Raw genomic sequence first — 22,088 nt, forward strand, 5'->3', positions numbered from 1 at the left:
GAGGGAAAAAAATTAACTTAAATGATTTTAGCAAATGGCTGCAATATAACAAAGAGTGAAAAATTTAAGGGGGTCTGAATACTTTCCGTACCCACTGTATATATATATTTATTTTTTTATTTTTTATTTTTTTATTTTTATTTTTTTTTTAATTCCCCCTAATCTTGCAGAGGACCGTGGAATCCTAATGTTGGACTAAATCAGCATATATAATGGTTGCAACACAAATGTAATTTAGAAAACGAACCCAACCCTAATGCTACATTTGTGTAATTCTTCCCGCTCAGGAAGTTGCAGAAAGAAAAATAGCCGTAATGCAGTCAGTTCTTGCTGTTCCTGGCTCCGGTCCCAGACTTCACTTCGACTTGCTCTGCAGATCATGTGTTCCAAAAATACCTCCATCTGCTCCTGATCCAGGGACAGTTTTCCTTAGTTTGCACTGATCTCCGGCTCTTTACCGCAGCGAGCCAAGCTTACCCAGGAACAGGGTTTGGATTCTGGGAACGGTCCCTCGCCGGGACTCTCCAGTGACAAACACAGCCAGTTTGAAGACTGAAACTGTGGGAAAGTCCCACATCAGCAGTCCTCTGCTCTCCAGAGCGGTTTAGAGACGCAAACACAGTCCAACCCAAAATGAGAGGATATGTGCTCCTGCATTTGCCCATGCTTATTGTCTGAAGCCTTCAGATTCATTGCAGTCAGGCGCTTTGTATTCCCATGTTGGCGTCTTGTATTTTTAACTCGTGTGTGTTCGTGCTGATTCAGGATTGAAGTCACGCTGTGAAATGAATGGAAATGTACCACTTCTAGTTCTAGTTGTGTGTTATTTGTGCGGAGAGAGACACATCTCTCATTACTTCTGCTCTGTTTGCTTCAGTAGGATACTTTCTGTGGAAACGGCTAGCAACTACGCTTTAAAACGTGTCTTTTCTTTGCCATTTTCAGTGAATGTGGTACACTTTTGTGTCTCATTACAATGTTTTTAAGCATTAGACACAGAAATATTATGTTGAGAACAGTTTGATATGTTTCAGAATGAATCTAGCACAAGTTTTAAACCCATAAAATATCTGTGCAACAACAACCCCACCCAAAGGGTTTTAAATGCATGACGCAAATCATAACTTTGACATTAATATATTAAATCCATTTTTGAGGAGTAACATTTTATTACTATTATTAAATATTTTGATTATCAAGAGTGTATGCTTTTCTTTTTATTCGCGAAATGTACAAACACCCCAAAATTAACATCATTTGGATATAATTTAATTTGCATGTCTATTTAATTTTCATTTAAAGCACACAAATCAAACTGTATTTAGACATTTGTCTAATTTTGGTAACATTTGCAAATGAATAAAAGTAAGATGGCTCATATGATATTTTTAAAAAAAGGGGGAAAAACAGTTTGAGCGTCCTGTTTTGTACTCTATTCATGGAAAGTGTCTGTTTATATTTGGCTTTTAACATGCTTGATTTTGCTGTAAGAGCACAATATGAAATTACATAATAATGTGTTCTTGTGGAACTCAACAGATATAAACAACATCGTCCAATCAGCTGATGGTCCTTCAGGAAAGCTTTTCTGTGCTCAGATCGAACCAGTGCAAAGGCCATCAAACCGTCCTAATTTTATACTGCTGGTGTTAGCATAGCCTGTAGTGAATACTTGGGAAGGTTTAATTAGGCTTAAAGTCTGAAGGGATGACTTTTTAAGTGTCATGTTTAGACCTGATAATCAAGTCAACATTCACAAGCCATTTCCGCAAGAGACTTTGGTCTAACAGTGTGTTCAGTGAAGGAAAAGTGAGCGTTTCTCACCGAAATGATTCCAGACCCGTGGGTTTAGAGGAGCTCTTATAGAGCTGCAGCATTACTTGACAGAAGAACTGAGATTAGATTTGTATTCAAGTGTTTATAAGGTAGTGTGTTATATTGTAGTGTGTGTGGAGTAGTACGCACTGTTCATCTTGTGAGGTAATCTGTTTCTGGAACAGTCTGTCCGTCTGACATTATATCTGAATGAATGCACTGTAAGAGAGAGCCAATATCAAATTAATGCGCTGAGCTTTTTAGGCAGTGCTCTTTGTGCACGGCTGAAATTTAGCAGCGCTACTGTATTCTGTCACAGGAATTAAAATAAAAACCGATGGTAGCCTTTCTTTCTGTGTGCAGTCAAACTAGGCATGAAGTGCTTTCTCACAGTAATTTCTTCTTTCCTAATGGCGACATTTCCAAGAAACGTGGTCATGTTTGTTGTTTGCTGGATTTAATTTTTGACCGAATCTCACTGGCAGGATTCTCCTGGTGTCTAAAATGAGGGAGCATTAGTTAGCTAAACTAGTCTAGATAGTATGCTCCTGCTAGCCTGCTGTGAGAAGTCATGACTATTATGATTTATTATGTTCTGATTAAAATAGCATTGCATACACTTGATAAGGCATTGATTTAGTGTTTTTGTCAGCTGGTTTTTAGTTTTAATTTAGTCTTAGTCGTGTGTCCTTTGTAGTTTATAATCATATTTACTCAATCTGTTTTAGTCAACTAAAAGTCTGGAAGTTTTAGTGATGAAAACTTATATTAGTCAGGCGGATAATGGCTAAGCTGATCAATTATAATCGTGATTACTGATCATGGTTATTATTGCACTGTCATCTGTAAATACAAATCAGGAGATTGCCAGCTCATACACATGCTTTATTTCACCTCATCTCATTTCCTAATTTATTAAATGAACATAACATACTCTCAATATGAAGACTAATTCCAATATTTCCAAATTATATTCATGTTTTCTTTCTATTAAAACATTGCAAACAAAATAGTCAAGATCATATTTGGATTTATTACAGTTTGTCACTGACAGCATTTGATGGTAGATAGATTTAGTCTCAGCAATTGGGGGGATTTAAACTCTTGACATCTGGCAACCCCAAGCATGAAAACTCATGGTCTGTAAAAAAAGGTCTGTATCTCTCTCTCTCTCTCTCTCTCGTTGTTGTTGTTGAAGAAACTGCAGAAAGTCTTTAGAACGGAGTTTCTATTTTTGAAAATACATTTTAGTTTTGGCTTTTTCATCAAAAACTTTGCATGTTGATACAGTCGCAGTTAGTGTTTAATGATGTCATCTCATCTTCATCTCTTTGTGTTAACAACATTATACTTCGAAGTAGCTTTTTGTGAATATAAAAATAGTATGTTCATATACATGGTAGTAATGGTGATTTGTTGATAGTGTAAGATAAATGCTGATCCTTTTACTTTTAACCTGGCAACCATGTAAATATTTAATGAAACATGAATTTACGCTGGGCTTAAAGACCCAAACCTCGTGACAGGCCGTCACTGATATTTTGGGTGAAGCTCTCTAAATGCGACTGGTCTTTAGTGGGTTTTGATGTTGTCTCATGGCTGTAGATGGTTCTGAGCTGTGTGATGTATAGTGAGTGCTGTGGCAGTATTTGGGCGCTGGACTCACAGGACTCTTCTGTTGAAGGCGTGGGTTGGGAAGCGGTTTTGGGGTGATATTTACTGTCGGCCGTGGGCTGGAGCGAGCGTGTCCGTGTGGATGATGGGAAGGAAGCCATCGTTTTAGCCGCTGGACAGGAAGAGCAGGATGGCCTACACATGGCTTTCTCCTTTTAGCCCCGTCAGACACAGCTTCATCTGAAAACAGCCTCGCTCTCTTGACATGTGCCACCGCAGAGACAGCAATAGGGCTGTGTATCACCAGCAGTCACGATACGGGACTGCATTGAATTTCACCTCAGCAGAATTTAGTAAAACAGCTGTTTATTAAACACTTCATACTATAGGGCCATTTCTAACTATTGGCCGAGCAGGCAGTTGAGCTCTGCATTATGAAGGGCCTCCAGAACTGTACCACAGTACAATAATGGCATATGTTTCATGTTTACATTGTGCACTCCCCACCAGGTACAATATTCTGATTGTTTGCATCTTGTTTTTAAGCCCATAAATGATAATGTACTCGTTCTAAAAATGTTATATTGTAATGTACTCATACTAATATATTTTTTAAATCATCTTTACATTGCTGGTAGGTTATCACGGCACAAATTAACACACTTTATACATTTAAAAAAATAAAAATAAAAATTAGAAGAGTTATAGACAGATACAGTGGGTACGGAAAGTATTCAGACCCCCTTAAATTTTTCACTCTTTGTTATATTGCAGCCATTTGCTAAAATCATTTAAGTTAATTTTTTTTCCTCATTAATATAGATTGAATATAAACATGGATTGAAGCTTACATTTGTGAATTGAGGAGTAATAGAGAGTGCTTTAGCCGGATCATTTGTTCACTTCACCTGGGATCTGACAGGAATACCCCGTGTTTATCAATCAGAGATCTGATCTGCTCGAGTTCTCCATCACAGTAACCAGGTCTGATGAAGCGTGCTGCTCACATGCGCGCCACAGTTTATGCAGATGCAATAACCGCTAAGGCCCATCCATTATTGCATGATTATTATATGAAATCAGAATTGACCCAGATTTATTTTCTGAATATTTCTTTCTGGTCTTTGTTCACTATTCGTCAGTGCATGTTTTTGCAGAGAGTTAAGTAGTCAGTGACCTTTCATCAAATTGTTATAACTCGCTCCGGCTCTGAAATCACTTTCCTTTTCGGTTGAGCAAGTTCTGGTATTGAATTTTCACTTTCACCATTCAATCAAATCTCGGTAGATAAAACAAAGCCCCCTTTCTGTGTGTTTTTTTGTCCTTGAATATCCTTTTGCACAGATCACATTGTGGAAGTAAAGGCAGTGAATGTTTGTTCATTCAGTGAATTCAGGGTCTGAGATGTCAGTAGCTGTCTTTTTCTGCCGAGGGTGATGATAGTGCATTTCATTTATTTTCAACACATTTATGTTGTCATTTTACTAAAGTGAGATCTGGACACAGTCTGATTGACTGAAGCAGACCAAAGTGCTTTATAAAAGCACAACACACATTGCTTCTTCATCAGTTTCCACTGCATCGACAGAGCTGGGTAGTAAATGATTACATTTAATCTGGATTACATAATCAGATTCAAAACATTAAGTACTAGTAGGATTTTAATACATTTTAAAATGCACATAATCAGATTACATTGTCATGGTCATTTTTATTTATATAGCACCCTAAAACAACATAAATGCTGACCATGCTTCACAATAACACAAAAAGATGACATTCATATAAAAAAATGTGATCAACTTAAACCATACAACCAAAAAAAAAAAAATCAAGACTAAGAATTTAACTCACTAAGACTATTAACATATCTAAAATTATGAATAATCAGATTACAGTTACTTTTTTATGGATCACATGATTACATATTCATAAAATGGCTGTAAATTATTCTAATTTATTGATTCTCTTTAATTCTTCCTTTTTTTTACTCTTTTTATGTGTCATACCATTTAGCTTTGGCTATATTCACAATATAGAATGGTCATGTAAATAAATTTGCTAACCATGCTTTTGAATCCGAGGGAGAATAGCACCTCTCAAGCAGTTAGACCATGAAACAAATAATTGTGCAAGTTCCTAAACACTGGTGATCTGTAGCTGTGAAACACGGCAGTATGCCGTCGTCATATTCACTGAGCTTCAGTAACTGCTGATTCTGAGGTCTGGACAGAAATACTTCAATCCTGGAAGACTTTGGGCATGCAATCTCTAGTGACGAATGCATGTAAGAAAATGTATTTGAAATACATTTATTTCATGCTAAGTATGCTACAAATACATTTACATATTTATGTGCTTAATAAAAATACTCTGCAGTTGTGCTTTTGGTATACTAAACTGGTATAAGTCTGTTAAACTGAAACAACTAATTTTGTGCTTAATGCACTTTAATTGTGCGGAAGTAGTGCTAAAGTCCAACTAAAGATATACTGAAGTATATTTGATTGTGCTAAAGTATACTTCAGGTAAACTTTAAATATCTGGCATTTAAAGAGCAATATTATTCAGAGATCGTACAATCCTCTTCAATAGTGACATTAAAACACATTTCAGGCTTAATATTAAGTAATGTGCATTGTGCACAAGCAGTACTACAAATGAATTGTATTATCATTTTTATATCAGTAAGTCTCTAGCGATATGTCAGTAAATATGTTAAGAGATTTGAACTATACTTAGTATGAAATAAATGTATTTTAAATATATTACTTTTTTATTAGGGATGCCGTTGATGTTTTCATGTTTATTAATGTTTGTTCGTGTAATGCAGGAATTTTCAAACATTTTTGTCAGCCAAACCCCTTAAAATAAAATACTTTACTTGAAATATCTCTGACTGATGAATATTTCAAATAATTTAACAACACGTTCACATGTTTACAGCTCTCTGATTATGGTTAATGGTCACATTTACATGCAGGTAAACAATTAAATATTTCTATTTTTAGTGTTCGAATCTTTTATTTTGATTGTTTTTGTTTTAAAGTAATTTATTTATTATTTTTATGACTGAATTAATTATTAGCTTTTTATCAACTCTCAAACCCACCGCAGTTTTTACATTAAGCCCAGTTTGGGAAATCCTGCGGTAATGTAACATTTAATGCATTTTATGATGTTGATACAGTATAAAATAATGAAATATTTTTTTTTTCTGTTTGTTTTTTTCTTTCAATATGGTACATTTACTGGCATGTTTGAAACAGATTAGGTAAAATGTAATCTAAAAAGTAGTCAGATATACTTATAATATTACAGAACATGACCTACAATGAGTAACCCAGATTACGTTGCTAACTACAGTTTTCATCATGTCATCTGTAATCAGTAACGGACTGTAAGTATTCTGCCGAGCTCTGCGTGTCGACTAGTCTTCTTCCCGCCGGCGAGGGCTGTCGTCGATCCTCACGTTCGGTGAATGACCTTGTTATCTGCGGTTAGAGGCGGTGATGTACGGACACAAGAGTTCTCCTGACGCGGCACACAATAGAGCTCTGTGTGCTCAGACGCGTTCAGATTCACTTCCCTTCATTTCTGATTCCATCCATCACTCTAATAAAGATGCCATTGTGTGTTTCCAGTCAAATGATCCAGTTCTTCTGCTGCGTTATGATCTCCCACACAAACCTGTCAGACACGCCTGTTCCAGCAACACACCAACATCATTATCAGCTAAAGTTCCTCAGTATACAGCCAGGAAGGCCTCTTTATTTCAGTAATGATGAAATGAATGAGGAATATGACACTGCAAGACACTACAAGCACACTAAATATATTACTATTGTACAGTAGAATGTACTTCTCAAAGGAACAGCAACAGGAATAATAATTATAATAATATAGTTTATAAAAACATTAAGGAATGTTACACATTAACACACAATTTCACACACAATCTATTTTTTTTTTATTTAATTTAAAAAGTCATGAAGCACTTTGTTTGCCAAAAGAGGAAAATAATTGTTCAGATTTCGTTTGATTTTATTTTTAAAGATTTAATTAAATTGTTCACATTTAAAGCATTCATTTGATTAACACTTGATCACACGACCGTTTTTGTAAAAAAAAAAAAATGTATCAAATCATAAAACACAGAATCCTTGAAAATGAAAAGAAACTGAATTTCTGAAAAAATAAGAGTTCATAATGCACTGTTAGAATTTTAACAAAAATTATTGTAGTTTTATTAATTCAATTGAGTACATACATTTTGACTATTAAAATGTTTTATTAAAATTTGGAATAAATGCACCGAATTAGGAGATAAAATAAAACAGAATTTTAACTGTACAAAATAATTGATTGAAATAATCTGATGACAGTAGGTTGTTCAGCTGAACACCGGCGCACTAAACCACTTTATTGGCAGGTTAATTCACTCAAAACACAACCTCTGTGAGATTAATCAGTAATATCTACAACATAAATGCAATATTATGATGTGCAAGTCAAATTGTGTTACTATGCTGTTAATATGCGTCTGCCGTCTAAAATCAGTCTGTAAAGCATGAAGAATGAAGAGCGCAGTCACTATTAAACAGCAGTTTAGTGTTACTGCATTACATGCTGTTCATTTAGGAGTTCAGGAACACTTATGCCGTTTTATACATTTAATAAATGAGAAATACATCTTTCAACATGTATGGCACATGTTGAAAGTTTTGTAACACAGTTGTAAACACAGTTTTGTAATTTTGCACATTATTATTAACATTATAAAATGTTGTTGTTGACGATAACGCCATTAAGGAGAAATAGATAATTGCGTAAAGTGAGCAGATGATCTGGCTGTTGTTAGTGTGATGTGTGACTTGTATTCTGTGGATTGGCTGGTGCTCTAAATGTCATTTTAATGCAGTTGTTTTCAGACTTACATGAGGATTGATGTGGTGTCAGAGATGCTGACAGAGCCATTCATCTCTCTAACCTGAGCAGAGCCGCCTTTTCATATCTTCATGATGCTTTGGCTGGATGCTGCAGCTCCTGAACCTAGAGACTTATATCAATGACAATCAGTGCATGATTCTGCTGTGTCTCTGTGTAGAAAAAAAAAGTCTCAGGTTACGTATGTAACCATGGTTCCCTGAGAAGGGAACGAGACACTGCGTCCTCTAGCGGTCGCTACGGTGTCTGAAGCATACATCTGAACACGACAATAACATTGGCCGGCGACAGCCTATGACGTCACTACCGGCGCGACCACAGTATAAAAGGGCACTGGGAAAATACATCATCTGCTTCTTCGTCTGAAGCTCGCGTCTGAAGCATGGCGAAGCTTCTAGAGGACGCAGTTTCTCGTTCCCTTCTCAGGGAACCATGGTTACATATGTAACCTGAGACGTTCCCTTCTGAGGGAACTTAAAACTGCGTCCTCTAGCGGTCGCTATGGGAAATGGTATCCTCACACTGCCATGCTGAGGGGAGTGCATGCCAAGCACTAAGGCGAGCACTAAATACCAACTCTACCAACATAATGGTAGTTGCCCCTGGGACCCCCTGACGGCTGTCAGTGACATTATCCCCTTCGGCCAAAAACCTGAGCTGCATACCCCAAAGAACTCACCTGTTAAGGCCTGGGCTTGAGGAAGCCTGAACCCAGGGCAGAGCTCAAGGCTTGGAATCAGAAACAAAGAGATTCCTTTAAGGGGATACGGCCAAGCATCTAGGACCATAACTAAACCCTGGCCTGTCACCCAGGGGCTACCGTCAGCTCTGGATGAGCTTGCTCAAAGGAACTGACTTGACAGATCCTTGGTAGCAACACCCTGCTCAAAAAGGTATCAGCAAGGATACACAAGTGGAGTGGGGCCCAAGGCGAAACCGGTACAAGGCTGGCAGCGCGTAACCCATACCATACAGGATTTTAGAAAAGTGCGCAAGGTGCCTAGCGTGCACATTTACCACGATGTGGATTTTAGAAAGTGCACAGAAGCTCAGCGTGTGCACTTACCATAACATGGATTTAAGAAATACTGTTACTTAAGGGGAGAGCCTAGCCTAGGAACTGCCTCGAAAGGTCCTCGGTAGCAGATGCCCTGCTCAAGAGGTATCAACAAGGATAAATAAGTAGAGTGGGGCCCAAGGTAGGAAATGGGGCCTGCACCAGCTCAGAGAAAGGGTACGAAGCTGGCGGCGCATGACCTATACCATATAGGATTTTAGAAAAGTGCGCAAGGCGCCTAGCGTGCACACTTACCAGGATGTGGATTTTAGAAAGTGCACAGAAGCTCAGCGTGTGCACTTACCATAACATGGATTTCAGAAGCACCATTGCTACGGGGTCACTGGGGCTGCTTCCTAGACAGGCCTAGGAGCGGTATGTGACTGTGATACGCTCAGGCAGCAGTTACTTAATTCAGTCTTCAGAAGTGCACATGCCCAGAGCGCATGAGAATTGGGAATAATGTATCTCATAGAAAAGACCCTCCATATGAGGGGAGCATCGCCAACTCAGTCATCACAGTCACAGGACAGGCTCCGGAGCATTGTGCTCGTACATAACTGAAGGAGCGTAGCACCCAGCTCTCAAACTGACAGGGGGATACAAAGCTCGACTCGGGTAGCAGTATGGTCATCGGTGATCCTCTAGGGTGAGGGGAGCACTACTAGCTCAACCACAAGAGCAGCATATCAGGGTGGCAGAAAGGGGGGCCTAACCGCCTGGTGTTGCTGACTCACAGAGCCCTGGGGAGCGGAGAACTCAACACTCGGGATGAGAGGGAGTGCTCATAGGTAACCCTCTAGAGTAAGGGGGTGCAACGCTATGCTCACCCCTAAGGGCAGCCTGGCAGGGAGGCAAGATGGCCTGACAACCTGGTATGGCTGCCTGACGGAGCTCAGGGAGAGGAGTAACTCAGCTCAACCAGAAAGAGCGGTCTATAGCCCTGGGGCAGAGTTCTTAGCTCTCCAGGTAGAGAGGAGAACTCACATGTTCTGCTTAGGAGTGGCAAGCTCATAGATGACCCTCCCGCAGAGAGGGGAGCACTACCACGCACAGAGAAGCAGGTTAACCGCAAATGGGCACCAGGAACGGGATTCGGCTGCGAAGGGAATGACACATTCCGTCCGGGAGCAGCAGGCTCCCACCATAGAGGCAACTGGCCAAGGAGGCAACAGGGGCGGGCCTAACAACTCGGTATAGTTGCATATGGAGTTCTTGGGAGCGGCGCTCTCAGCCCTCGGGCTGAGGCAGGCCCTCATAGCTCAAACTAAGAGCGGTAGGCTCATAGCTAGCCCTCGCAGTGAGGGGAGCACTTCCTAGCTCGACCAGAAGGCTATCCTGAGAGATGAGAGATCGTCAACTGTTACAACCAAACATAGTCTAATGGGTCCCGTTTAACCAGACCCGAAAAAACCCATAAAAAACAACGGGACCTAATAAACCATTCATGCCTGAAGAGCTACAGCTCCTCAGAGCCAAAGCACTCAGGAAAATTTTCAGCAGAAACAGATCTCACTCTTACCTCGGTGAAAGCAGTGTACTCAAGCCCACTCCACAGAGGGGCGATTCACTGGTTTGACCATAAGGGCAGTGTGACAGGGAGGACCAAGTGGTCCTAACCATCTATCGTACTGCAGAGTGGAGTTAGGAGTGAAGCCACTCGACGCCTCAGCGAGAGGAGCTCTAACTCAGAGAATGTGCATGATGGTTTAGTGAATGACTCAAATCTCAGGAGGCTCCTCGGGGCGAGACATGAGTAGAGCGTCCTGGCTGGGGCAGCTTCTCGAAGCAAACACCCAGCCAGGACATCAGGGAGCACGTCATGAAGCATTACACTCCGAAAATGCTAGCCTGAAAGGAGGACCCGCGAGTCCTGAGATTGCAGCGCTATACTGGGGATCTGATGACCAAGGAGGCTCCCGCAGAAGCCTAGCGACTTGACTGCATGATCCAGCAAGTATGAGGCCGAAGATGTAAGGCTATCATCCAGCCTGGATCCAGTACACCGCAATCGGTCGACAGCAAGAGACTCTGATTTCAGCAGGGGAGGTGCTCTCAGAGGTCCTAACCCTGTAACAAAGTCTGAGGTACAAAGACGGGTCCAAGTAACTCTGCGGAAAAAAGCTAGTCAGTGAGACCACATAAAATTAGCAATATAAATATGAAATGAATCGTACTCACCCACCACGGCTCCAGTGCATGACTCAAGTTCGCAGATATATTCTGAAGGTGAATTCCAAAGAACACTTGGGTTCGGACCGTCAGTAGGTAGTTCTGTGAGACATAGAAACTAACCAAAAAACCTCATAGGTCCAGCACGAGAGATTGCAATGCAAGCACAGGAGGCTCCTGCCTAACCTCGGTCAGGCGGAGGGACGGTGGCTTCAGGGTGAATTAAGGCTTTTCTCCTTCAAGTCTTGCCTCTAGCCCCAGAGAGCATGATACTCAACCACACCCAACTGTGGGTACAGGAGCATCAGCTCAGTTCAGGGCCAAGCATCAAGGAGGCTCGCAAGCCAACACTTGAGCAGAGAGTCATACAACCCTGACTGAAAGTAAAGGTTTTTCGCAGAAAAATGGGCTCCCGGAATGCAGTATAATGTGGTATCTGATAAGGACATGATAAAATCATCTGTCCAACAATGCAACATTATGCAATTCCTTACATAACAGCAGGAAATTACTTATAGGGAAAGATTTCCCATCAAGTCCTTTCCAGTTCTGCCCATCAACCGCGAATCGCGGGCAATAGGCATATAATTCTCACCACAACGCACAGCATGTATTTAGCTCCCGTGGGAGCCAAACACACTTCGCTCACGCACTAGATTTCTTCGGAAATCAAGCGCGAACGGAAACTGCTGCCGCGAATGCACTCATGCAAACGCTGTCTACATACTCGGGTAAATGGTGAAGTACTCACCTCCCCTCTCAGTAGTCCCGCAAATGCATCACGATGAGCACGAGCCGTCTCCTCATGAGTCGAGCACGTTCAATTCATGCTTATCTCTCACAAGAAATAAGCAGTGAATGCGACGAGCACAATCAACTCCCTCGAGAGCTGAATGTGCTTACTCCTCACCACACACACAACACGCGAGCCGTGTGAAACCGCAGGTATCAGAGCAAAGCCTCTGGCGAGAGAACATGCACTCCTAGCCGTGCTTAGCTTACTGCTAACATAAACCAAAGGTCAGTGAAGAGGATGACGTATTCTCCTGGTGCCCTTTTATACTGTGGTCGCACGGTAGTGACATAATAAGCTGTCGCTGACCAATGCTATTTTCGTGTTTAGATGTAAGCTTCAGACACCGGTCACTCTGAAGGCGTTCATTCACCACTAGAGGACGCAGTTCGAAGTTCCCTCGGAAGGGAACTGAGTATTTTCTTTAATAATGAACATATGTTATCAAATGAGTTTTATTACAAACTTGATCGTCACAAAATCTTATTTACTAATTGTTTGGAAACCGTTTCTGCTGGGTGATAACACTCTACTGACTTGTCTAAAGATAGTAAATATTGGATTTTTTGTAGAAATAGAGTAGAATTGAGCAGCGTTGTGTACATCTCTGCTGTCTTTGAAATGTACATATCTCATATATCAGCCGTCAGCTTTGAAAGGCCGTGTTGGTCGTCTGTTTAAAGCTTTGGGTGAAACGGTCACACACATGCGCTCTTTTCTCAGAACTGTTTTGTTAAGTGGCTCTGCGTGTTGTTACGATCACATCAGTGGTTGAGTGTAAAGCCAGCTGTGTTGTGTTTACAGCAACTCTTAGTTAAACATATTTGTCTTTCATCAAGAGGCTTAAAACTCCTAAACTTCCTCACAAGCGAGTACATGGCTTCTCATTCATGGATATTTGCAATGCCAGTGTTTAGATTATTCACCTCCCTGTTTCTGTGCTTTGAACGGTTTGACCTTGATTTGATTTTAAATAGGCCAATCTGTGGAGAAAACACTAATATAACCCACACTCTTGAAAATAATGGGGATTTTCACAACAGTGCCACAGAAGAACCGTTTTGGTTTTCATAAAGAATCTTTCAGGGAACAGCTCTTAGTAGAACCATTTGATTTCTATTACAAAGAACATTTTAATAATCTAAAGAACCTTTTCCACTATAAAAACAACCTTTTGTGCTTCATAGAACCATCACTGCCAAAAATAACCTTTATTTTTAGGAGTGCAGTACTAGTCCACTTTCTAGTGAGCACTGCAGTTGGAAACATAGAAACATAAAACACTATGAAACATAAGTTTAACCCATAGACATCAGAGCTGTTTTTATACTGGGGCAGAGATACATTTGAAGTGTAAGTCAAGTTACCTTTATTTATATAGCGCTTTTAACAATACAGATTGTGTCAAAGCAACTGTACAGCATTAAAGGGTTAGTTAACCTAAAAATGAAAATTAGTCCATAAATGACTCACCCTCAAGTCATCCTAGGTGTATATGACTTTCTTCTTTCAGACGAATCCAGTCGGAGTTATATAAAAAAATTGTCTTTGATCTTTCAAGCTGTTTCATGGCACTCAGTGGGTGTTGCATGCATCAGTCCAAAAGAACTTAAATAAAAAGCGCCCATCCATAAAAAAAGTGTCTCACACGGCTCCGGGGGGTGAACAAAGGCCTTCTGTAGCGAATCGATGCGTTTTTGTAAGAAAAATATCCATATTCAAAACATATAATCACTTTAATGTAGCTTGCGCCAGCAGTTGTACACAGAAGCAGCTCCGGGAGCATGACGTATGAGGTCAGCATTACGCATGCACCGGTGAGTCTCGTGAAAACAGGAGCAAAGGAAGCAAAGTTTCCTTACTTTAGCAAAGGAAAACCAGTCTCCTCTTGGCTTATATCGAAATCCTCCGACATTCTTCTTTACAAATCCTCGTTTTGTACTTGCGTCACTTCTGAGCAGCGCATGCACAACGCCGACCTCATACGTCATTCCCCCGGAGCTGCTTCCGTGTACAACAGTGAGCGCAAGCTACATTACTAGCTACAGTACAATACAAGCTACACACTATTTAGGGCTAGACGTGTGCGGTGCTGTCTATGCCTTCAGTCAACGGACGCCTCTTTCTATTTCTGACATTTTTAGCCCTTATGTATTTATATAACTAATCGTTAAATCAAAGCCAAATCATGGTGTTTCTGGTCCAGCGTCTGTCCATGAATCAATAAAATATTGCTATTTTTTTGTAACTGTTCAGCTGACTAACAACAAAATTGTCCTAGTCCTCCGCTCATTTGAGCTTGAACTACACAAGCCGTATGTAACATCCATAAGCAGATTCAATCTTTCTTTAAACTGTGACTTTGTTTGCCGTGATAAGGCGTTTCTAGCTTGCTTCAGTCTGGTTTGGGATCAAGTGTGATGGTCGTTCCTCCAGCACACAAACACATGAAGCAGAGCTGCAGAAACGCCAGTGTTTGCTGTTCAAGCCGGAGATCTGATGTCCTCACAGCGTGAGCGGCACATATATAACACCAGAGCGAGTGATCACATTACAGGCTCTTCACTATAAGTCATTCTCCAGTGTGAATGAATGTGTTTTATTATTAGCCGCCTTCAGCACCAGCTACATTTAATCTGCAGATGTGCCAGCAGCTCTTCAGCAGAAATTAGCCTGTTGCATCATGACATACACACAACTCATAACAGAAACAACATGCTAACCACTTACTGCCCAAAGCAAACAAAGACGTTTTATCTTCAATTACAGAACATATAGCAGTATTCCAATAGTTACTTTTATCAGTTAATTTGTTTCTCTTCTGTCCTGTATAACCAGGATTGATCAACAGGGGCCAAAATTGATACTCACTAAACACTAATGTGATTAAAATCAAACTCACTACTAAAGTAACTCACTGAATGGCTAGGAACTCCAGCATCAAAGAATAAGGATTTCAAAACTTTTTCTGTCAAGAAATATATGGAATATTCATATTTATTTTTCATAGCATTAATTTTGTGTTAATATCTGTTGTATTAAGCAACACAAAGACATATCTTGACGTGTTTGGGGTCAGTACTTTTTTTTTTTAAGAAATTATTCCGCAAAGACGCATTAAATTGATCAACACAACAATTGACAATAAAAACATTTAAAATGTTACCAATAATTTATCTTTTAAATAAATGCTGTTATTTTGAACTTTCTTTTAATCTGTGAATCCTGAAAAATAAAATGTATCACGGTTTCCACAAAAAATATTGTGCAGCACAACTGATTTCAACATTGATAATAATCAGAAATGTTTGTTGAGGAGCAAATCAGCATATTAGAATGATTTCTGAAATAATGATGATGAAAATACAGCTGCGCATCACAGAAATACATTACAGTTTAACAGATATTCACACAGAAAACATTTTTACTGTATTTTTGCTTCAATAAATGCTGTCTCGGTGAGCAGAAGAGACTTCTTTCAAAAACATTAAGAAATTGACACCAAACTTTTGAAGGATAATGTATCTAATTTTTTTAGATAAAAAGTTTCATGACCAAAGTATTCCTGCACTTTAAGTGTTAAAGGGATCATATAATGTTGCTAAAAAGCACATTATTTTGTGTATTTGGTGTAATGAAATGTGTTTATGCAGTTTAAGCTTCAAAAAACACATTATTTTCCACATACTGTACATTATTGTTTCTCCTCTATGCCCCGCCTTTCTGAACTTTTATAAAGAATATCTCTTTGGATTTTAGACTTTAGTCTTTGCAACTTTACAGATCTTCTTTATGCACCAAGAGCTTGTAACACTCCAACAATTGAAAGGAACAATTGAAATCGCATCATATGACCCCTTTAAATGCGACTCTCTCACCAGGAGCACTGTCCTGCAGGGCTTCTTTATCCTCGTGATCTGTTCTGGAGAGCTGTTGTTACAGGTGCACCAGGAGTTTTTTACACATTGTTTGAGCTGGGATCAATCTTGTGCGCTGTAGAAACGAAGCGGGGATGGCTGGGATTACGGCTCGTGGCTGTTGATCCGCAGTGTTGTGACTGGGAGAAAGCGTTGGATATGTTGGCTGTTTTATCTGTTCTCGTGGCTCCAGATGGAGCACGACTGATCCTGGCACTGTCCAACAGCGCTGTAATCTCCTCTCGGGCCCTTTAGGGGCCACATCACCGGCCCTTATCTTCAAACCTCGCATGGGAGCGAGAGATAGGATCGTCTCCATATTTGGATTTTCCTTCTGTTTTTTAGGCTAGTTGCAGATAAAGGTAATGGTTTTAAACCATGACGGTTTAATTATCTCCACCTATTGTGAGTTGTCATCGTAAACCTCATATTACAGATTGTTGTCAGCCCACGTAATGTTTAAAATGAAGAATATACGCCATCCACCAATGATTGCTCGTATGAAATCTGTAATTTTGCAGTGGTGTGGTTTGGCCTTTAGCTAGTGCACACAGTAATTAGTGGTGTTTGCTAAGGCAAACCTCATTATTGCTGATGCTCATCGTGTCAGTCGTGTCATCAAACCACTGAACACTGAGTATTAAACAGTGTAGAGACCTTTACATCACTGGAAAACAACGTAAAAAGCAGCTTAAAGTAAGATTTTTAGTCGATTATTGTGCGAACTGAACAGGAACACTCTAAACATGTTTCTAACAGAAGTTGTTTTGGATCTTACTTGTAGTAGATACTTTACTTGTGTTCAAAACTTGTGCAAATACTGTCCCAGCTTTCCAAAAATAAGTCATCAGAACAAACAATTTGGTAACACTTTAGTTTAGCGACCAATTCTCACTATTAACTAGTTGCTTATTAGCACACCGATTATTAACATTATTGACTGTTTATTAGTACTAAAAAGCTCATATTCTGCATGACCATATTCCACATCATAATCCTACCCAATACCTGAACTTAACAACGCTCTGCAAGCCTTTAGTTTCCTTGGCAAGAAGTTATAAGTTCAATAGATGTCCCATTACTCGTTAGATGAAAAGTACTTCGGCTGTCAGTTGTAGAAATGTTACTGCAGATGTTTCTGTAGTAATCCATGTGATTGGGAATTTGGTGTGATTGCGAATGCAGATTTTACAGCAGATTAAATTTGAGTTCCTGTTTTTTAATTTATAGGCTATTTACATTGTGCAATTTTTGTGTAAATATGAGTACATGAGCAGCATTAAACAGTCAGATGCAGCTTTGCAGTGTAAATATGGCTTTTGTTGTTGATGTTGAACAAGGGAGATTGTCTATATAGTATTGTGATTGATTAAAGTAGCTGGTTAAATCATTTGACGTTAGAAGCTCAGATCGTGTTCATCTGGATGAACGTACATCAAACCCGCGCACAGAGATGATAACACGCAGACGTCACCTCTGTTTCTGCGGCTCTGGAACGAGAGCTGTGTTTGATCTGGGCTCAGCTTCTCCAAAAAGCTCATCTTTGGTTTCAAATGATTTGCCCTCGTCTTTGAAAGCCTTCCAGTCTTTCAAGCTCTTTTCTCAGATGTTGGCTTTAAGGAGGTCTGGTGTGTGTGTGTGTGTGTGTGTGAGTGTGTGTGAGTGTGTGTGTGTGTGTGTGTGAGAGAGTGAGTGTGTGTGTGTGTGTGTGTGTGTGTGTGTGTGTGTGTGAGAGAGAGGGGGTGTGTGTGTGTGTGTGTGTGTCTGACCACACTGGAGCGGCTGCTCGTCACACTGGTAATTAAGCGGGGCAGGTTTGCTCTTGCAGGCTTTCTGTTTTCCTCATCTGATGAAGCTCTGCTGTATCTCGGCGCTCCTCTCAGATGCCGCGATAAGCTCGGCTCCACCTGCCAAACCGGCGTGTGTGGACGTATGTGAAGTGTGTGTGTTCAGACCTGCAGCTCCTCCGGATATGACACCTGAAACACACCTGCCTCGTCCTGCGGAGACGAGTGCCAGACTGACCCGATCATCACCAGGACTCTTGCACTGGAACTCATCTGTAATGTTTGCTCTCATCAAGAATCCATTGCTTAACGATGATTAAGTGCACTTCGGTTTTGGTGTGAATGTTACAGTATACATACAGCCAAACACAGAGCCTTTTAAAGTATCCTTTAAAGCACTCGACACATGCACGCTACAAGTGCTGCATTTTTTCAGCATCCCAGCTGACAGTAAATGCTGCTTGGTCTCTGCATCTTTGAGTTTGAGTCACTTAAACATGCATTTGGTAATGCATTTGCATTTATTCTACTCTGTTTTCTGTTTTGTTGCCTCCACGTGTGTGTGTGTTTGCCCCAGATGAGCTCTGTCTCGCGAGATTTGGCGCGTTACTTTGCCTCATGGGCTTCCATGTGATCATAACAAGTAATTTTACTATATAGGTGGCTGGCTTATGGACTGAACTGTTGTTGGGACATTCTGCCGCCTCGCATGTGGAGTTTTACATATGAACTTCGTCTGATAACTTTTTTTGATTTGTAAGTATCATTGGAATTGAATTGTTACAATAAGCATTTTAGAATTTAATCATAGAATTTCGCATTGCTCAATAGCTAATTACCCTCCTCCATCCCCAGCTCCTCCTCTGTCAGTCAGGATTCAGCCTTCTAATTCTCCTTTTAATCAGACTAATTCTAAAATGTGTACATAAAATGATTGAACTTTAATGATATCTGCAATACAGTTCCGTTTACCCTGGTGGGGGTTATTGCTGCTCTTATGCTAGGCTGCATGGATGCGCAGGGAGTTCTTGCCCAGAACAGAAGCATACCGCCAATCCAAACTGTATGCTAATTGTCAATCATCTTTGACGATAGTGGTCCTGACAGAATTATCCTATTAACTCGATGCAATAAAAGAGATAGGTCAAAAGTAATCTAAAAGTAGTCTGATTACATTACCTAAAATGTGTAATGTAAGGGATTACGTTACTAACTACAATTTTTGTCATGTAATTTGGAATCAGTAACATATTACAATGTGTAAGTAATCTACCCAGCTCTGTACGTATACTACGCTTCTGTTGTTGCTTGTCTTGTTTTTTGGGTCCCTTTCTTATTGGGAACGGTTGATTCCCTCTTTTATTTGTGTGGCCTCCGCAGCATACTACTGGGAGTGTTACATTATTTCTCCAAATCATGCAGCTCTATTCCAGGTTTCCCGTTCACTTGGACTCATTTTGTGTTGTCTGTGCTCGTGTTGAAGATATGAGCATATTACTTGCGTAAATAATGACAGTTTGTGGACGAATGTCTCCTTCGAATCGACATTCTGCATTGCTGCAAGGAACAGAACCCTTTTTTTTTCACTGCGGTGGGAAGAAAGCTCAGTCCGGAAGGAGCGGGACCCTAAAATGGCCTTTCCCTGGATCTGTGGGGCAGGAAGTGTGTCACAGAGAGAGACGGAGCCAGGATGAGCGCAGTGGAGTGGGGCCTCCATCCATTCGTCCCCAACAACAAACCACAGCTGCAGCGCTACACACCCTCCGCTGCGCTTCACTCGCTGCTGATTCTGTCAATCTGTGCGACACGGAGAGAAAGAAGAGCGCGAGAAACACTCTCTCCATATTCACCATGCCTCCTTGATCTGTACAGTACAGTATGAGTGTGTTTACAGTAGAAATGTGTTTCTACACTGGCTGTGTGTGTGTGTGTGTGTGTGTGTGTGTGTGTGTGTGTGAGTGAGTGCGTGTGTGTGTTTTGGGCTGAAGCGGTGACTCATGGTCTGGAGGGAGCGAGTGTGGAGCTGTGTGTGGAAGTGAGTTTGGAGGACAGCCAGAGGAGGAGTTTAGAGACGTGAGGAGGGAAAAACCCAGACTGTGTGCTCCAAGCAGCGCACTAAACTTCCCCTTCCACGTCAGCCAGTGTTCCTGAGCGCAGCGTAACACCACCCAAACATACAGACCACACACTCGCTCTCTGCCGTGTCGCTCTGAGAGACTGTGCTGTATGCTGGAGAAACTATTGCCGTACATGAACACAGTATGGAAATAACTAGTGTTAAGTGAACAGTGCCTTTCTGCAGCATGGTGCATCTTAATCCAGTTTCTCAGTTTTTACACTAATTGTAGTGTTCACTGCAGTATTTTTTTATACAAATGTTACAAACTAATTTTTTATTTGTATATATATATATATATAGCTTGATTTAGTTATAGTTATTTTAATACTTCAACTTACAAAAACAAGAAATATTGAATTGGCAAGTAGCAAAAGTTTTGTATTTATTTATTTTATTTCAGTTAATGTTTATTTCATTCAAAGCAGGGTTATTAATGTTAACTGAAACCAATAAAACATTTTTGTTAATTAAAATGAAGCTGAAATATAAAACAACATACTACATGAAAAACTTAAATGACTTGTGTAATTGGCTAAATGTAAATGCAAATGAAAAAAAAACTAAAATAATTTAGAAATGTTGCTTTGGCAACTACCTGAAATAAGTTTAAGTTGAAGCACTAAAATTACTAAAGCAGAATTAAAAACAGAAACTAAACTAAAACTGACTCAGACTTAAGCTCAGACTTACATTTTAGTCTGGTATAGGCTTAAGCTTCGTCTGTGAAACCATGGGTGAGTGCCTAACAATGAACAATATAACAAACCATCAACAATAGTATATAGTATTTTTACTTTATTTACTAGTATATTTATAAATGAAAATTAACCTGAATTCAAAAACAAAAAACAATGCTGTAAAAATGTTGTTCATTGCTCATTATTATATTAAACAATTTATTCAATACATTTATATTATTTTATTTTGTTTTTTATGCGATATATATTACATATCCCCCCTTAAATGTATAGAAATGACATCAATCATGTCTTTAAGCTGTAAAAGTAACAGTGATGAAATGATTTGCTGCTGATCCATTGTTTGTTCAGACCGGTATCAATTTCTTTGGAGCACAAAAGGAGTTTTGAATCATGTACCGGTTGCTCTTTTCTATTCAGCTTAAATGAATGAGCACCGAAGCTTCAAAAAGGACACAAGGCAACAAAACTTTATCATACAAATGCAAAAAATTCAACTAGTCCTCTAGACAAGTCCAGTTTATGTACTTGAGGACTCATATGAGACATTGTAACATCACTAAGATCTCATGAAATACTCGATATCAGTCATTTTAAAGACTTTCCATATCCTGGATTTCCCCGAATGCATTCGTCCGTGTCCCTCATCCACACAGCTGTGTGTTAAACCTGACCAGACACGTTCCTCCTCCAGCTCCTCAAACTAAAGCGTTACTGTTATAGTTAAGCTGTGTGATGTGCAGTGTTCTCATCCTGACTTTAGTGAATATCACGTTTGCATGTGTTGCAGATGAGCTGCTTTGGCCACGCAAGCCCATCGACTCGAACCGAGACACATGAAGTCTGCAAATGAATAGAATCAACCCAGTTAAGATACAAAGCTGCAGAGACATACTTACTCCCAAGAAATGTTACTTTAACAACAGGACATCTCGTATGATTTCAGTTTATTTGTTCCTGTCATTGTTTTAATGGTAGCTCTTTAAGTGCACAGATGTCTTGTGAATGATGGATCTTCTGTTATGTAACGACACCTTTAATAATAACTCCGTGCTGTCGACAGGTTAATGTGAGTGAGAAATGAAGACGGTCACTCATCTTCTGCTGTGTTTACATCTTCGCTCTGCTGTTCTCTCAGTAATGACTTCAGAATAATAGACTGGCACAGA

The 22,088-nt window shown here is 40.0% G+C and overlaps 1 protein-coding gene across 2 annotated transcripts in view; it reads left to right on the forward strand.

The window, feature by feature from the left end:
* The window catches only part of LOC107750032 (ubiquitin-like modifier-activating enzyme ATG7), a 78,022-nt gene that overhangs the window by 53,922 nt on the left and 2,012 nt on the right, over positions 1 to 22,088 (forward strand). The gene's annotated exons all lie outside the window — the stretch shown is intronic.

The sequence above is a fragment of the Sinocyclocheilus rhinocerous genome, unplaced genomic scaffold (genome assembly GCF_001515625.1).
Source record: "Sinocyclocheilus rhinocerous isolate Xijiao unplaced genomic scaffold, SAMN03320098_v1.1 scaffold542, whole genome shotgun sequence".
Lineage (NCBI taxonomy): Eukaryota > Metazoa > Chordata > Actinopteri > Cypriniformes > Cyprinidae > Sinocyclocheilus > Sinocyclocheilus rhinocerous.